Genomic DNA, 18586 nt, shown 5'->3' with positions numbered 1-18586 from the left:
TTGCTTGCTGCTTGCTTGTCCCTTGCTTGCATGCTGCTTGCCGCTTGCTTGTTGCTTGCTGATTGCTGCTTGTTTGCTGCCTGCTTGCTTGCTCCTTGCAGTTTTATGCTTCCTTTCTTGCCGCTTGCTTGTTGCTTCCTGCTTGCAGTTTTATGCTTGTTTGCTTGTTGCTTGCCTGCCGCTTGCTTTTTGGCTGCTTGCTTTTTGGCTGCTTGCTTTTTGGCTGCTTGCTGCTTGCTGCTTGTAGCTTAATGCTTGCCACCTGCTGCCTTATGCTTTTCTGCTTGCCACCTGCTTGCTGCCTGCTCACCTTGCATGCACCTTACTGGTTCCTTGCTTGTCGCTTGCTTGTTGCTTGTTGCTTGCTGCTTGCTTGCTGATTGATACTTGTTTGCTGCCTGCTTGCTTGCTGCTTGCTTGTATGCACCTTGCATGCACCTTACTTGTTGCTTGCTCATCGCTTGCTGCTTGCCTCCTTGCCTCCTTGCCACTGAATCTCCTGCTGTTCGCCAGCCCGTTGCTCACTTGCAGCTTGCTTGAATGACTTAAAGATTCTCACTTTGCGTAATTTGAGTGACTTCTCCTTGTCTGACTTCTTGTCGTCTTTCAGCTTGCTGCGGCCTCACCTGTTGCTCTTAGACTCTGTACGTCTCACAGGAGTATGAAAATACTACTTTGACTCATAATACTTGAAGAACACCTTTGGTGTTACAAAATACTGAAGCCGTGTGAAAATAATCATGACATGTGGTGTAAACTGATACATTAGCTAGCTAGCAGCCACCTGCTGATATTTAACCTGTACCAAACCATGTTTCATAACAAACAGAATTCAGTGACAGAGCAAACTACAACAAGTTTGAATTCTTTTAAGTTAACGGTGCAACTTTTGGAAACTCGTCAGAGGTCAAGAGGTGAAGCTAAAATAAGACGACATTCAGCTGAAATGTGAATGAAGCTTTTAATCAGCAGAGAAATGATGGAAAAGAGGAAGAGAAAGTAAGAGCAGCAGAAGAGGAGATTTAAATGAAAAGAGAGCAGTGACTCTGCGCTTTCTTTGTTTCTTTTAACTGACTCATCCCTTTCAATAAGCACATTCACACACCGACACAACGGCCCCTCTCTTTATCTCTCTTTCCCTCCATTTATCTTCTTTCCATCCTTCCTCCGGCCAGTTGTCTTAGTATTTTTTTTAATCTTTCCTCCTCTCCTCTCCTTCCTTCCTTCCTTTCTTTCTCTCCAGATGAATCCTTAGAGCTGTGTGTTTGGGGGAACTTCCTCTCTGTGTGTTTTTCCCCCGCTTTGGTTAACGAGACGGTCTTGTGATGGGAAACAAGAACTTCCCTCTTTTCGTCGGCCCCAGGGAAAACACACACACACAACCACACATACACACACACTCAAATGATATACCCATTCACAGACTCGTACTGCACTACATGTTCCTTACTTACAGTGTTTTAGTGAAGATGGTTCCTGATATTAAAAGAATGGTTCTTTTGAAAGTTGGCAAAGTTTGTGAAAGAAAACAGGAGAGACAGGAAGGGGGAAGGCTTAAAATAGGCAGAAAAAAAGATAGAAAACACAAAGGAAACAAATACAGAAAAAGAAAACATAAAAGGAAAGGAAAGCAAGGAAGGAGAGAAAAGAACAATCACCGAAAGAAGAAAATGATGACCGACCAGGGTAGCGAGCAACAAGGTGGAGAGCAACAAGGTAGTGGCTAGCAAGGCAGTGACAGGCAAGGCAGTGAGCAATGAGGGCAAGCAAGGAGGCCAGCAAGGCGTTGGACAAGGCGGCAGGCAAGGTAGCAGGCAAGGTGGCAGGCAAGGTGGTGAGCAAGGTGGCAGGCAAGGTGGCAGGCAAGGGGTCAGGCAAGGTGGAAGACAAGGTGGCAGGCAAGGTGGCAGACAAGGGGTCAGGCAAGGTGGCAGGCAAGGTGGCAGACAAGGGGTCAGGCAAGGCGGCAGGCAAGGTAGCAGGCAAGGTGGCAGGCAAGTTGGTGAGCAAGGTGGAAGACAAGGTGGCAGGCAAGGTGGCAGGCAAGGGGTCAGGCAAGGTGGCAGGCAAGGTGGCAGACAAGGGGTCAGGCAAGGCGGCAGGCAAGGTAGCAGGCAAGGTGGCAGGCAAGGTAGCAGGCAAGCCGACGGGCAAGGTGGTGGGCAAGGTGGGGAGCAAGGTGGTAAGTACAGTGACAAGCAATGTGGTGAGCAAGGTTGCAAGCAAGGGGATGTGCAAGGTACTGAGCAAGATGATGTTCTGTAGGAGGAGCTTGATGTCATGGCCTCCCTGACCCAACTCCATACTCAATTTATAAGATATGTTTTTGCATCATTAAAAAAAGTTGTTGATTGGTAACAGGGCTTGACACTAGGACCGGCCAACTCGCCAAATGCGGGTGAATTCCAGCTGTAGTGGCCACTCCTACTGGCCACTTTGGCGGGTTGAATTATTTAATTGTAGTTTCCTGAAACGGCATCTGAAATACTAAAGCTATTGCAATATGAGACTATGACACTACAACTCCCATGAGCACTGCCGACACAGAGTGTTTGCTTATTGGTTCATACGTGAAGTCTTTTACTGACGTAACTGCTGACAGGCGCCCAGACGTGCTCATCTCTAGTCTCCGTCTTGGACATTACTGATTAGATTCATCTTGTCTCCTTAGAAACTTAAATGTTTTAGTGTTCTTTTTTAAAGACAAAAAAGGTACGGTTACCTTGACATGTTTTGACGTAACACTGCCGTCTTCTTCAGAAGCTGTCATCCTGACAGCTGTGGCGAAAAGTCAATGGAGTCAATGGAGATCAGGAAACAGGGAAAGGACACCATCAACAGGGATGAAGGAGCCTTCCAGCTCTCACACACCTGGGATTCACTTCTCCAGAGGCCACAGGGGGCGTAGCTGGCGGGACAGATCACATGATCAATCTGTCCCGCCAGCTACTACCGGAAACAGCTGATAAAAAGACACGCCACAGCTGTCACGATGACAGCTTCTGAAGAAGACGGCAGTGTCACGTCGAAACATGTCAAGGTAAAAAATACCTTTTTGTCTTTAAAAAAGAACACTAAAACATCCGTCTTGGACAGCCTGACAGCTCCCGGTGTTTAGCGCCTGATGACGTCATTTAAAACTTCACTTGCGTCTTTTTGGCTCTCTATTGTAAACAGATTGACTGATACGACTTCAAAAAAATGTATGATTGTACTCCAGAGTGACTTATAGTCCAGAAAGTATTGTACTTACTTTATTACTGAAAAATTACTGTTGTAAATAAACATTTAAGCAGGCAATGTTTCTTGCAAGTTTTTTCAGTTTTGTTTTTATCTTTTCAACTAACCCTCAAGCATAACAACTTTAATTAAATTCAATAATAAACTCCTCCTTTTATTACATTGTCTCAATAGTCTGCATATTTTCAAAGATAGGCTTTAAAGATGAAGAGTCTTGATTTGAGTGTGAACAGGCGCCATTTCTAAAGGTTTTAAATCTAGTTCAGGTAAACTTTAGCCTGTCATCGTTGGCTTTTATCATATTAAAAATAATTATCCAACAACAAAATTGTGTCTAGTCAAAATGCTGAGAGGCTACTAACTTTGGGAAACCAAAGTTAACCTTAACCTCAAGCCCTGATTGGTACCATAAAGACATCAGCCATCAGGAAAAGGTTATTAATGTATCAGTTTATAAAAACCATTTGTTCAAACTTGTTCTTCATAGAGCATCAAATGAACACTCATATTGTCTTTCTGCATCTTTTCGCTCCGTCTCCCGTCCTAGTGAGGGCCTCTGGACATCGATCATCCTGCCATCTAACCCCCCTGTAGCCATCCTTCACTGCCCGCCTTCTTTTAAATTCCCTGTGTGGACATTTCTCCCACTTCAACAGCCTCCACCTGTATTTTCATTGAGCCCTTGTTCAGCATCTTTCCTTCCTTTACCCCCTCCCTATCTTCCATTTCCCGTCTCCTGGCTTTCCTGCACGCCGACTCTGACTCTGTGGCCTGAATTAAAGGACAAGCTTTAATCACAGAGTGTACTAAGAGCAGGCAGCTCAGGGCATCAGACCCCATTATGAGCACAGACAGATAGCTGAGAGCCATAATGACAAACTGCACAAAGCTGCGGCTTGATAACACAGACACAACCCTGCCCTCTCTAGTAAAACCTTTACACCATTTAATGCTTTGTGCTCTGCCCGCGTCTGGGATTAGACATTAGAGGTAAGAGCACTGGTGTAGCCTTAAGTAACAATATGAAAATGACAGTTATTATTATGCCGTTTCAAATTGTTGTAATTACCTTCAACATTTTAAGTCAACAGGTGTTGGGACGTGTTGGGCTCAGGGCTCTTCGTGTACCCGTGCTTTGCACCTTAATTAAGGAATAATTAGAGTTTATTGCAGCTTAGTTCTTGCCGTCTTTTTGTAAAGTAGGGCATCAATCATGTCACGATGGCATTATACTCAACAGGTAAACAGCAACATCACCAGGAGGCAGGAGATTCAGGTGTTTTCAGCTCCATAACTGGAAATTATGCATATATCAAGAACATACGCATTAAAAACCTCTCACTACTCCTCATCCTGTCCCTAACCACCAGGTCAAAAAAAAAGAGCTTGAAAAAGAGCTAAAGACCGAAAAAATTATGCTTTTTACCAACCCCTCACAATGCCTTAATCTTACCCTAACCCCCAATCCCTAACCACCCATTAAGCCCTTTGAACACCAAATGTATTTTTGTGTGAATATTTTGAACATTATTTATTTTCTTTCAAAACTACTGTTTTTCAATGCAAGCTTTCACACCAGTAACACTCTTTAACTGAACAAAATTGTACGTTTTATTTTTTCAGACTGAGGTCAATTTTCCAAAGTTCCACTTGCGACAAGTAGAAGACCGACCAATCAAAAAACGCTTGTTGATGACACGTCACATACCAAAACATTCAACATTGATTGTGGTTGTGTTCGTGTCCCAGCACCTGGTTCTTTACGACAAAAGACGTAAAAACTACAAAGACATCGTTTGGAGGAGAATAGCTGACCCCTCCAAATTTTTCGCAATTCTGTGCCGTTAATTCGCGTCGCCATTGGCGTGCAAAGTCCTTTACCCTAACCCTAACCATTCACAGATCCTTATCCTAAACTGTAACCCCTCGACTTCTTGTCATAACACCATACACTTGGGATGCCGTATCCCAACTATGTCCTTCTGATGCTCTCTCATTCTGTGACAAAACCTTACCCCAAACCTCTAGCCCTGAATCCAACCCCTTCATTTCTATTCTGTTGCCAACCCTTGTTAACATTTGAGATAAAAACTACTTCGTTAAACAAACTCAATTCTTTCAATTTCTCACTCTAAATCGTGATAAATATCCGCATGTAACTGAGCAATTGGGGGTTTAGTGCCTTGCTCAAGGGTATCTTGACATTGCTGACACCACTCAGCTGTCAGTCTAATTCCCAATCTTAGGCCATGCTCGACAGGGCTTGGCCCTCCCTTTGCCAAGTCAAGCCCCTTCAAGTCAGGTCCCTACGGACAGAGCCACTGCCACCCTTAGGGTTCCTTACAAGGGGAACCTCAACTTGTGGATTGTCCCAGTTGTGCCTATTGTTTCAGACGAGAAAACATGCAAAACGTCTGAAAAAAATTCACTTGCCAGCCCCTTAGAGCTGGGACAAAATGTCACATCACATCGAGTGGCTAGATGTAGCTCTGAGGAATCAAATATACACATTACAGCAGCATTTACATTTCTGCAACCATCCCAGGAAGCATAGGGCCTTCTCTTAGTGTTCACACCTATACCTGATCATCTTCCCAGGGTGTTTCGTTTCTCCACAATCGCCTGTATTGCTGTGAAGATTCAGCCCTCCTCTTTATCATAACTTTTCCAGTGATGTTTAAGAATAAAAATGTGTTACTACAACCCTGGCGCCTTCACATCACAAGAAGAGGCTCTTCATTTCCCGTTAACCCCACATACGTCAGATGAAGCATGAGATTTCAGATAAAAACCTGCCTTTTAAAAATAATAGTCACGAGTCGAGTTCCTACCCTCCTCAGGGTGACCTGAGTCACTCAGCGCTTTGTTTGCCTTCTCTTTAAAAATCCAGCTTCATCTAAATGTGTCAGACTGTCGTGACTCCTCAGCGTGGTTCGTTAATTACATCCCTGTGACGTCTTCTGGTGCCGCGATGACTAATGACTGATTAAACCAAAGGACTTTTATTTCTGTGCCGCGCTGAGATGAATGGCTCATTCACGTCTTTTTTAAAACACAGCACGTTTGTGGCACTGAATATGGATCGTTCTGGGGTTCATTCACATTTAATGATTCTGTCGTATTCATGCCTCTACCCCAGGTCTGGGTTAGGGACCCATGTGAGGAGAAACTGGTGTCTGTTACCAGTGGCTTCTTAATTGGCCTATTCTCTGAAAGCCTGTTATCCCAGGTGCAATTACAGCCTGAAAGGCTCGTCACATTAGGTGTTCCTCAGAAACCTGCAGAGGTATTGATTACAGGTAATTTTTAAAGACAGGCAATGGCTCCTGCTCCAGCTCATGGCTGCTTTAGTTGCTTGATATTTCAGAGGGGAAAGAATCAGTCAGTGTTAATTTAAGACATAATGAGAAAGGTTGCTTTTGTAATATATTAGGAGTAATATTCAAGAATTGAGCAAAATCTTAAAACAAGCTGAATTCGCACATCCTCTGAAGTCCTGGCGACAGGGACCCAAGTTAAGAGTGCTGTAAAACAGTCTCCATAATCCCTTAATCTGAATTCCTTTATACCTCTGTAAAAATAATACCTGCTCAGAGACCAGTTCCTCCTCGAGTGTTTTATCCTCATTAAATTGAAAAGAAAATATGTCCATACCGTTAAAGCAAAGCTCAGAGGGTCAAAGGATGGAGTTAAGTCCAGCCCACACGAAAAGACTTTTCAAATCTTACCAGATGTTAAACTTTATGGGAGAGCCCACACATGGCAGAGAGTAGTGACAGATTTAACAGTTTGGTTCTCACAGTGTGGGGAGCGCAAGATGGCCAACACAGCACGCCACACACCAAGTCCCAAAAACTGGAAATCTAACAAAATCTCAGTCAGATGACTTTAGGATACAAAATGAGAAAAGCTTCATGGTGCATCTTTTGCAACAGGATAATTTTGTTCAACTCTTCAGCTTGAAAATATAACTGTGGTGTGATGACACACATTCAACAATAGGCCAAACTGATTCCTCATTTTTGATGATTTTTTTAGTTTATGCCTTAAGATTATTATTGTTGTTGCCGTAGTTGTATGTTGTTCAACTAGATTCCATGTAACAATATGACAAAAGCTTGTTGGAACCTGATATGTAACAACAACCACAAACAAAACTAAAACTAAATGAATCACCAATATTGTAACACAAGTGCTGAGCCTGAAATGTAAAATAAATGAAAAATAAATAGATAAAATAAATAAATAAATACATAAATAAATAAATAAATAAAATTAACCCAAAATAAGACAAATGCTGAACTCAAAACACTTTGCCCTCAAATGTAACAATTTGTTAAATTTGGGTTAATTACTACATTTTGGTTTTTTTTTTATTTTTCATTTATTTTCTTGATTTTATTTATTATTATTTTTCATTTATTTTTATTTATTTATTTACATTTTGGGTTGCAGCTACATTTTGGACTGTATTTACAACCTGGTTACAAAATTTTTATTTTTATTTTTTAAATGATTTGTCTGTGCTGGGCAGTGAACTATTCCACAGAACTATCATTTGTTTATCTATTTTTTTTTTTTAAATTTAATTATTTTACTTAATATTTAATTTTTTTGGTCGGAATTTTCATAAAAATTAAGAATGAACACTATTTTATTTTTATTTTTTTCTTTCTCCTTGAGATTTTTTTAAATAAATAAATTAATTAAAAAACTTAGGCAAAACCCTTGAATTTATTTTGAAAGAATTTGGAAAAAAAAAAAAAAAAAACCTTGAGACTAACCCTTTAATTTTTTATTTAATTTTTTGAGGGTTTTCGTCAGAAATTGTATAAAAAGTAAGGTTCAACCCTGTGTGTTTTTTACTCTCATTGGGACCCTTAGACCAAGTTTGACAACAAAACAAATAAATAAATAAATAAAAAAAGAAAGGAAAAAAAGAAAAAAAGAGCCAAACCCTTATTTAGATATAAAACTTACGAGAATTGATTTGATTTGTACAGAGAACAAAATTTTTAAAATAATATGACAAGTTCAGCATAAAGCTAACAATACCAGTTTCATCCACAGGGGGCGACAAAATCAAGGCAAACTGAAATTTCATCACGGGCAAATTTTTTGTCATCTATAAACCCCAAAGATGGCTGCCCCCATGCTCCGTCTGTGCAACAACAGAAACCCTGAAACAATCAAACGGTAAGTCTAAGCTACCGAATCATTGTCATGCTAAATCTCTTTGATTTACAGTTAACGAGCAGCCCTGTGTGTATGATTTTTTTAATATTCTCCTCAAGAGTGATGCCACTGGAGACACATACACATCTAAGGCCAGGTGAACGACACACTGACCACCTACGTCAGTCTCCCAGTCGCAGGCAGCCTTGATAACAAACTGACCACACTTGTTGACCTCTCCTCGGTCATTTGCATTTTCTGTCTCTGTCTCCTGCCACATGCTGGTAGCAGACTCACACAGTTCACACACACACACTCACAACACAGCAAGCACACTTATTGGAGCACATATACTCATCCTACACACACCAAATGTTCGGTCTCAAGCTTGATAAGTCAGTCTGTCAGGTTTTTCGGTTACTAGGCAACATCTCGTCCTCTAGTCATCAGCCGACTGACAAAGAGTCTGTTCGTATTGACATTTCTTGACAGGCAGCTCTGGCATTAGCATAGCAGCAGTGTTGGGAATTAACCTCCACTTGTGGCACAGATGACCTCATGTGTTCATTAAACGAGCAGCTAATACCCCAAAGTGCTCCTTCATGCTGTCTTATGTTTGTCTCCTCTGCCTTTCACTGCGTTTGGAATATATTCACCAACGCTCCAAATACGCACGTCCAATGCAAATGCTTTCCTCCTGAGGGCCAATCTTGGTGAAATGTGACAGGGGGATTCTCTCCAGTGTGTTCTGGGTGAGAAAATGAAGTGGTGGAAAACCAAGCGCGCAGCCTGTAGCAGTTGGAAATGTTGGCAGCACAGAGACGGGACTTCAGCATTAAACCCAATGTGTCAACACAAAAATAACAGGCAACAGTAAACATGACTTGCAGCTCTATGGTTCTGCAACTGTGCCAATGTTTCTGTCTGAGAGCGTGGACTATTCTTGTCATCCAGAAATGAAACACAACAATGAAAAGAGAAAGGAAAGAAGACAAAAGTCGATCAAGCTAGAGTTAGCCATGCTAGCTGTGGAAGAGTTTGATTATAAAAGGTAATTGTTATGATTTAGATTGCTCTTGAAACCTTAGAGTTTATTAGACCACAACTTTATTTCACAATATTGTACCCTTAGCATATATATATATATATATATATATATATATATATATATATATATATATATATATATATATATATATATATATATATATATATATATGGGCTATAGTTTAACTTAACAAGCTAATCTCAACTTTCAAGCTAATGCTAAGCTAATTTTAAAATATGGTATCAACTCATAAAGTAGCTTGAGCAGTCAGCAGTAATCTTTGTTATCTAGCCACAAATAGTTAATAATAATTCCCAAGCCTCAAGTTGCGTTACACAACTACCTGTAAAGCTGGCTAACTCATGGTGTCAGCAATTACACATGGTAATAAGACATAAAAAGCTATGCTAATTGTTCACCATTGAGCAAATCAACATTATCCTCAAGTAAGAATAGCAGCTTTGGAACTGGGTTCAACAGTTTGTTGACGGTGTGTTAGCAACTACTGTAGTGAACAAGCTAGTGTACGTTTTTCCCTCTCAGTTAGCCTGCAAACATGTGTTAGCTAGCTAGGCAGTAAGGTGGAAAGAAGATAGAAAGTTATGAGGAGGCTAAAGTATACACCCTCCCAGTTGGTGTTTTTAACTTACACTATTTTAGGAGCTGTTAAGCTAGCAACTGTAGTGTGCTGTAAGCTTGTGTTGGCCATCAAGCTAATTCAAACTTTCAAGCTAATGCTAAGCTAATTTTAAAATATGGTATCAACTCATAAAGTAGCTTGAGCAGTCAGCAGTAATCTTTGTTATCCAGCCACAAATAGTTAATAATGATTCCCAAGCCTCAAGCTGCGTTACACAACTGCCTGTTAAGCTAGCTAACTCATGGTGTCAGCAATGACACATGGTAATAAGACATAAAAAGCTATGCTACTTGTTTACCTTCGAGTACTTTTCCTCAAGTAAGAATAGCAGCTATGGAAGAGGGTTCAGCATTTTGTTGACGGCGTGTAAACAACTACAGTAGTGAACAAGCTAGTGTACGTTTTTTCGTCTCAGTTAGCTGTCAAACTTATGTTGGCTAGCTAGGAAGTAAGGTGGAAGGAAGGTGGAAAGTCATGAGGAGGCTAAAGTGGATAGCCTCCCAGTTGGTGTTCTTAACTTACACTATTTTAGTAGCTTTTAAGCTAGCAACTGTATGGTGCTGTAAGCTAGTTTTTTGATTGAATTAATATTAGCTTGCTATGCTGTAACTGTCCCAGTGACTTACGTTACTGGCCCCCTAATTTTAACTGGTAAACAAACTTAATGCTGCCTAAGGATAGGAATAACACTATTACCAAAAACATTCCTAGCTAGCAAGCTGCCAAGGTAATGTGAGTTTGTGTAGCTGTAAGTAGGTAGCTTAGCATAGCCTTTTGGTAAGGATTTTTTGACTATTATTTGCTGTGCTTTTTTGAATGCTCCTATGTAAACAAATAAGTTATTTTAAACGTTTAATCAGTATAAGTTAGCATAGGCTAAAAGATGTCATGAATCACCCTATCTTGATATCTAATGTTGTGCCTCATCCTGATGAAATCACCATCAGATGAAGTTATTTAAAGAACCAGGTCCCTTTTTACCCGGCAGCATTCTGTGTCTCATTGTAACTTCAACATTCGAGCAGAGGAAGAATCCAGCCTTGGGTCTTTTTTCCTTTTTTTTTGAAACCACAATGCAGCATTGAGTCTTTCTTTAAGTCAAACGTCTCTTTTTTCATTCATGGCTGAGCGCTTTCCTGGAAGACAGGTGAAGCCTGAACACCATTTGAATAGTTTCACCTGAAGAGCCAGACGTCTAAATTGTAAAATATTGGTTCACTTGTGGCCCCTTTGCTGAATTCTTCTTCAAATGTCGAGGTCTTCACTGCTTGTTATTGCACTGCGAAGTTTCACTGTGTGTTTCTGCATTTGTCTGTGACTGTGTGAGAATGAAAACACTCTTTTCTGCCCTCACTGGTTGCTTGGACACCGGCACTGAGAGGCTGGTCTGCGTTTCATGCTGAGCGCCAACCCACTGCTTCACCAGCAGAGCTATATGTGTGTTTATTCTGAGTGTGTCTTATAGACGGGTAAAACGTTGAAGTGTGAATTTGAGGGTTTGTCTCATCCATCTGGAGTCATCTTTAACAAAACCAGATTTTGATTTTAATTCTCTTTTTGGGAATGTTCCTGTAAGACCAGGACGAAGTTTCATGTGGAGCCACTTAGCAACATTTACGCCAACATACGGACCGTGGGTGTGGGACGGAGAGGGACATGCACCAGGGCCAGACTGGTCTCAGTGGGTGGTGGTAATGTGTGTGCGGGGTTGTGACTTGGGTCTGATGTGGCAGATTACTCATACACGATGAGCTACCGGTCAAATAAATCTCTTATTAAACACATTATCCCCCAGAGGAGCTGGAGCATGTTGGTGTGGTTCAGGGGAGAATAAAAAGGGACTCGAGCAGGTTGATGTGGTAGCTGAAGTCCTACAGCTTTGGCTTGATTTCCTGTGGGATACAAGGAAATACTTTAGACGATGTAGTGTGTTGAGATCAGGATCCAAACCCCACCTCCAAAATGTAAACTGAGGGGAAAGAGATGAGACGATCGACTTTTAGTACACAAACATACTTCTGTTATTAAAACAGGTTCTTATTGTGCTCAAATATGTCATTAAGTTTTCATTTCTCAGAAAGAAAATGTTTAAATGCCAAAGCCAAGGCAGGGAGAGCACACCTTCTCTATAATATGTTAATAGGTAAAGAGCCAATGCAGGGGCCAGTACACCTAATCTCCTTCATATATATATCCTTTATAACTTAATGAAGGGGGAGCACACCTCCTTTCTTTTATATATGCAAGCAATTACAAGTTAAGGCAGGGAGAGCACACCTCCTCTCTTTTGTGTTCAAAGAGTTGAGAGCCATTGCAGTGTCAATACATCTGACCTCCTTCACATAGGCATGCTTAATAAGTAAATGAAGGGGGAGCACACCTCCTTTCTCTTTTATACACAAGCAATAACAAGTCAAGGCAGGGAGAGCACACCTCCTCTGTTTTATGTTCAGAGAGTTAAAAGCCAATACAGGGCCAGTACACCTTTTATCTTTCATGGGCATGCTTAATGAGTAAATGAAGGGGGAGCACACCTCCTTTCTCTAATATATATGCAAGCAATGACAAGTCAAGGCAGGGGGAGCACAGCTCCTCTCTTTTATGTTCATAGGTAAAGAGCCGATGCAGGGCCTGAACACCTCACCTCCTTTACATATTTATGCTTAATAATTTAATGAAAGAGGAGCGCACTTCCTTTCTGTTTCATCTGCAAGCAATGACAAGTCAAGGAAGGGAGAGCACACCTCCTCTCTTTTATGTTCAAAGAGTTAAAAGCCAATACAGGGCCAGTACACCTTTTATCTTTCATGGGCATGCTTCATAAGTAAATGAAGGGCGGGCACACCTCCTTTCACTTTTATAGCCAAGCAATGACAAGTCAAGGCAGGGAGAGCACAGCTCCTCTCTTTTATGTTCATAGGTAAAGAGCCGATGCAGGGCCTGAACACCTCACGTCCTTTACATATTTCTGCCTAATAATTTAATGAAGGAGGAGCACACTTCCTTTCTGTTTCGTCTGCAAGCAATGATAAGTCAAGGCAGGGAGAGCACAGCTGCTCTCTCATATGCTCATAGGTAAGGAGCCAGTGCAGGGCCCATATACCTTATCCCTTTCACATATTCATGCTTAATAGTTCAATAAAGGAGAAGCACACCTCCCTTCTCTTTTTAATACGCAAGCAATGACAAGTCAAGGCAGGGAGAGCACACCTCTTCTCTTACATATTCATAGGTAAAGAGCCAATGCAGTGCTGGTACACCTCATCTCCTTCACATAGGCATGCTTACTAAGTAAATGAAGGGGGAGCACACCTCCTTTTTCTTTTATAAGCAAATAACGACAAGTCAAGGCAGGGAGAGCACACCTCCTATCTAATCTGTGTGCACACCTGCAAAGTCAGTGCAGAAATAGCACACCTCCTTTCATGTGCAGAACTGAAAAAAGTCAAGTCAGGAGTGGACACCGTCTCTCCTCATTTAAATGCACACCTGGAAGGTCAAGGCAGGGAGAGCACATATGTTTACATGCATATATTAAAAAAATTATAAAAGCCGTGTTTTAGAACCTTTAAAACTGGAGCACATGGGAAAAATTTAATTCATCTTTGGAGGCTCTATTTAAGCGTGCGTCTGATTTCTAATTGATTTCATTTCTTCATCCAGTCAGGCCTAAAGCTCTTCCTCATTATCTCCCCTGCCAAACGTCACCATACCTCTCACTTATTACGCACATTAATAAGTGCCTGTTTATTACTGACAAAGACCCGCTCATTCCTCTCTGCTCGTCTTCATCATTTCCTCTCCCTTTTCATGACTCTCTCCGCTCTCGCACCTCATTTCCTCTCCTCGCCTCACACCTTGCCTTTCACTCCCCTTCCTCATCCTCCTCCTCCTCCTGTTATACTCCCCCCTGACTCTGTCTCTGTGTGATAAAGCCTTAAGATCTCATTAGCGCCCGAGCTCAGACGTGTCACATTCTCGCCCTCTGGCATGGCAGAGGAGGTGACGTATAACGTGGAGGCCTTTCATCACCTCGCAGAGTGGCGCCGCAGGTCGCTGATCTCTGATGAAGAATCAATGCAATCATTGCAGTAAAGGGACAGAACCATAAGGACGGTGATAGCACTGTTAACCCCTTACCTGAGTATTTCAGCCCTGTGTAGACATATATATAGTAGACCAGACATGGTTTATCCTCCAGTCTATTTTCTTTTTCTATAAACATGTTGCACTCACCAATATTTCATTTATTGAACTTTACATTCAAAAGATATCATTTTATTCTGGTTTGAAGTGCTTAGAATGCCTTTCGTAAAATATCTGCTTTTTGGTTTCACCAGTCTGCATTGGATTTTATTTTATTTTATTTTATTATTTTATTTATTTATTTTAAATTCAAGATAAAAGCCCTTTCCTGTGTTAACTGGCTGGAATTGGAAACAATGTTTTTTTTCTGTTTTTTTTTTTTTTTCAGGTTTTTTTTTTTTTTTTGAGAAGTTTTTTTTTTTGTAAACAAAGAAGAAAAAACACGTCCCATTTAGTGTGCTGAAAAACATCCGTTGTGAATTTTACAGAAACTTTTACAGCAACAAGGTGTCAAAAGGAAACTATAAACTTATATACAAAATCATTACTGTATCGATGGGTTTTGATGTTTCGGTATTGTAGCTGTTTTTATTTACAGTGTCATATTTTAACTAACAGTATCATAAATGTATTATGACATTTAGAATCAGAACCATTTTTCAAAATTCGGTTTGATGTTTTTTTTTCTTCAATTTTAAACTGTAATTGCAATATATTGCAGTATATAGTATATAGCTGTATTTTAATTCATGTTATTATCAATTTCTTTAAGTTATCTTTTTATATAATTGTTAACTTATTCACAATTTATTTACAGTTATCTTTGACTGTATTTTAATTTCAACAGAAATAAACTAATGTTTTTAACTTGGTGTCATTCAAAAAATACAGTATCATTTTTACATCTTTATACAGAGTCATAACTTTATTGTAATTTAAGGTATTATTACTTTATTTTCTTTTTCAGTTTATTACTGTAGCTTCTTTAACATTATCAATAAACAGTTAAAATAATGTTATTGGGTTAATTCTTCCTGCAAAGTGGAAATTTCTAGTTTGTTGTATTTTAATTAACAAAATCATAACTGTATATTCATTTACAGTGTTATTACTTTATATTTTATCTCAACCTTTTGCTGTTGATATACTGAAAAGACCTTTCTTAGTTGATTACTGCAGATAGTAGTGGTTTTGTCAGATAAGAGGGTAAGGTCTTAAATAAGCTTTAGTTTTAACCTCAGACTTTCAGTTTTTCTAGGAAATTCAAAAATTTCACTTTGAGTTTTTCAGTTAAGTGTTGCAAGTAAACCATAATCGATTGAATTCATCCATTTATTCATCCTACGGCAAAATGTTATGTAATGTTCATATTTAAAAAAAACAGCTACAGTGATGAACTGATGATTGAACTTATTCTCAATTTTCGTCTTTGTCAATCAGTCTGAATCATCCGTTCAGCAACAACAGCATCATGACGCACACTGGTGACTCGTCAAACTGTGCAGATGCTTTTTGTTGCTCATCTCACCTGATTCGATTTGTAAAACATGTTGACATGCAGGGGTGTAGAAACTGGACGGGCTTGTTGTCATTAGGTTTTTAGTGCAACGGCCAGACGAGGGTGCTGTTTACCTCAGAGGCTCAACACTAAGGAGGGGGGGGTCACTCTGACACTTGACTTCAAACACACAAACTGCCTGTACTACAAGAAGGAAAGAGGTATGAACCACTCTTTGAGATCATACATCTATCTAAAGGAGGTTGACTGAGAATTGTTTCCTGTGATGTCAGAGCCAGAGAAGCAGGAAAATGGAGAGTTAAACCTCCGACTAAAATCTCTGCCACTGTCTGTCAGCTCTCCTCCAATGAGTCTGAAAAATGTCAAACCCTGCTGCTGCCTGCCGTCACGACAGGAGCCATTCCTTCCTCAGACTTCAAAATATTTGACACATTTTTGAAGCCCAAGGCGTCTCAAGTGAGCCTGTCACCGGGCTGTTCTTGCACTTTCTGACATCTTAAAAAAGGGAGAAATTACTTTTTGAGTCTCACAGGATAAAAGGTTTATTGGCCTGTTCTGTATACTTGAATCTGCTGCACTCAAGTACAATGATTTGTCATTATTTTGCTTTTTCCCACATTTCTCATTTCATCAACTTCCTGTGAGTCCACTAAGTCTACAAACAAAGCAGGCAGTAGAGATATACTTGTATACTTCTATGTTGAAAGCTCACACTATCATGATACCATGGGTATAATGCCCAGCTCCCCCCACACCCTCACTGGCGTCCTTACAGGCACACACAGACTGAGTCTGACCCACCGTGCTGTCCGGGTGAGAATCATGATCATATTACTCACTGATATTAATAGCCACCCTCTCCTCTTTCTCTTTGTAAAAGAATAACTGTCATGATCCTCAAACTGGCTCTCAGTCCGTCTGCTCACATCTCTTGCTTTCTTGCCTTTCTTGATTTCCTGTATTTCCTTTCCTCAGATCAGGTCTTCCAAAAACCCCAACTTCGTGTCACTGTTGTATTTTGTAGATCTTCTTTGTATTGCCTGATTTCCTCCCTGACTTAATCAGTAATTGTTATCCTTGTGTTGAAATTCTTGGGTGTATTTTCCCTTGTGTTTCATACTTGAGTCTAAAGCGCTTCCTGTTTTATTTTGTACTTCTTACCCCTGATGTGTCTGGTTTGGGATTACTTCCTGTCCTTGTATGTTTCCCCTCAACAGAATAAGATCTTACAGAACGCTAACAACAAATGTATGTTTTTATAAATGTTGTACATAAAGCTAAACCATCCTGAAAAATTTAGTCTGATTTTTTTGGGGAGTCCCAAAAAAATCCCTATAAATTTACTCTGCTACCCTGAACTACTCCAGATCAAGGCAACCATCTTTTGTTATACTTTTTGCTTCACCATGATCAGGGGTCTTCAACCTGCGGCTCTTTGACTCCTGTGACGTGGCTCCTTGTAGTTTTTAAAAATCTGACAAAAATAAAGAATTTTTGTTATTCTTACAGAGGGTATTGATGATTGAAAGCATTGAAAGTAAACAAAATCATTTTAACATGTTGAACTAAATATGCATCACCTCTTGCAATAAAGCTTTAAGTTTATTTATCTTTTTTTAAGACTTTTGCAATTTTTTAAAATTTTGTTTTTTGTACTTTTTGGAAATTAAGAAAAAAAACTTCTTTTTTTCTTTTTGCAAATTTCATTTTTTTAATTAAGTTCCACATTTTAAAAAAATGCAAATTTTTGAAATTTTTACAATTTTACAATTTTTTGAAAATTTTTGCAACTATTTAATTTTTTAAAAAAATAATGAAATTATGAATTTACTTTTTTTAAAAATTGTCAATTTTTAAAAAAAATAGAAAAATTAAGAAATGACATGTAAAATTTTATAAACACAAAAAAACACTTGTTTAGACAATTTTTCACTAGATTTTTACTGTTTAAAACTTTATACACTTTTTCGTCTTTATTGTGAAAGGAAAGTGGATTTGTGGCTCCTGAATGACTTTAATCAAGGTGAGTTTAGGCAAAAATTTTAAAATTCTTTGAATTAAGTCCCATGTTAAAAAAAAATGCAAATTTCTTAACATTTTTTACAACTTTACATTTTTTAATTCTTTTTTTTTTTTTTTACTTTTCAGGTTCAAAACAAAAATTTATGAAATTTCTAATTTTCTTTTTTTTTTTTAAATAAAAAAAAAATGGTCAAATTTATTAAAAATAGAAAAACCAAGAAATCACATGTACAGTTTTATAAACACTAAAAAAACTCTTGTTTAGATAACTACAACTAAATTTTTACTATGTTTAGAATTTTATACCCTTTTTTTGTCTTTATTGTGAAGATAAAGTAGATCTTGTGGCTCCTGAATGACTTGAGGTAAAATGGTTCCTATGAAAGTAAAGGTTGCTGACCCCTGATTGTGATGTATTCATTTTACAGTTAAAGTATTTCCACACTCCACTGATCAGTGCCCACAGAACCCATCCACTCTCCATGTACGCCATCTTGTCCACAGCTCTGTCCACACAGGCCTTATTTTTAGCCAGAGTCCAACTCCTCTGCAAAACTTAATATGGGAATGGCATCTTGGAGCTCTTCTTTCCTCCAGCTCTCATCGTACATCCATCCATTCCTTCAGTCTTCAAGACACTGAGCTGGTATCTGTCGCTCCCCAAACACCCAACGCTGCTGCTGTCCCTTTTCATAGCCACGGCTTCAAACAGGTGGCCGTATGACCTAAGCTTGGCTCCCATGTTCCCACCCATTTGCTATTTTTCTGACCACTGCTCACAACCCAACCCCCCCCCCACCCCACTACCCTCCCACCCCTCTCACTGTCTGTTCTACTATTTTGGCAGCTCCTCCAG

This window comes from Halichoeres trimaculatus, unplaced genomic scaffold, assembly GCF_033239565.1.
Source record: "Halichoeres trimaculatus isolate MK-OKI-2021-1 unplaced genomic scaffold, fHalTri1.1 fHalTri1_scaffold_22, whole genome shotgun sequence".
Lineage (NCBI taxonomy): Eukaryota > Metazoa > Chordata > Actinopteri > Labriformes > Labridae > Halichoeres > Halichoeres trimaculatus.
Note: the sequence above shows the minus strand (reverse complement) of the source record.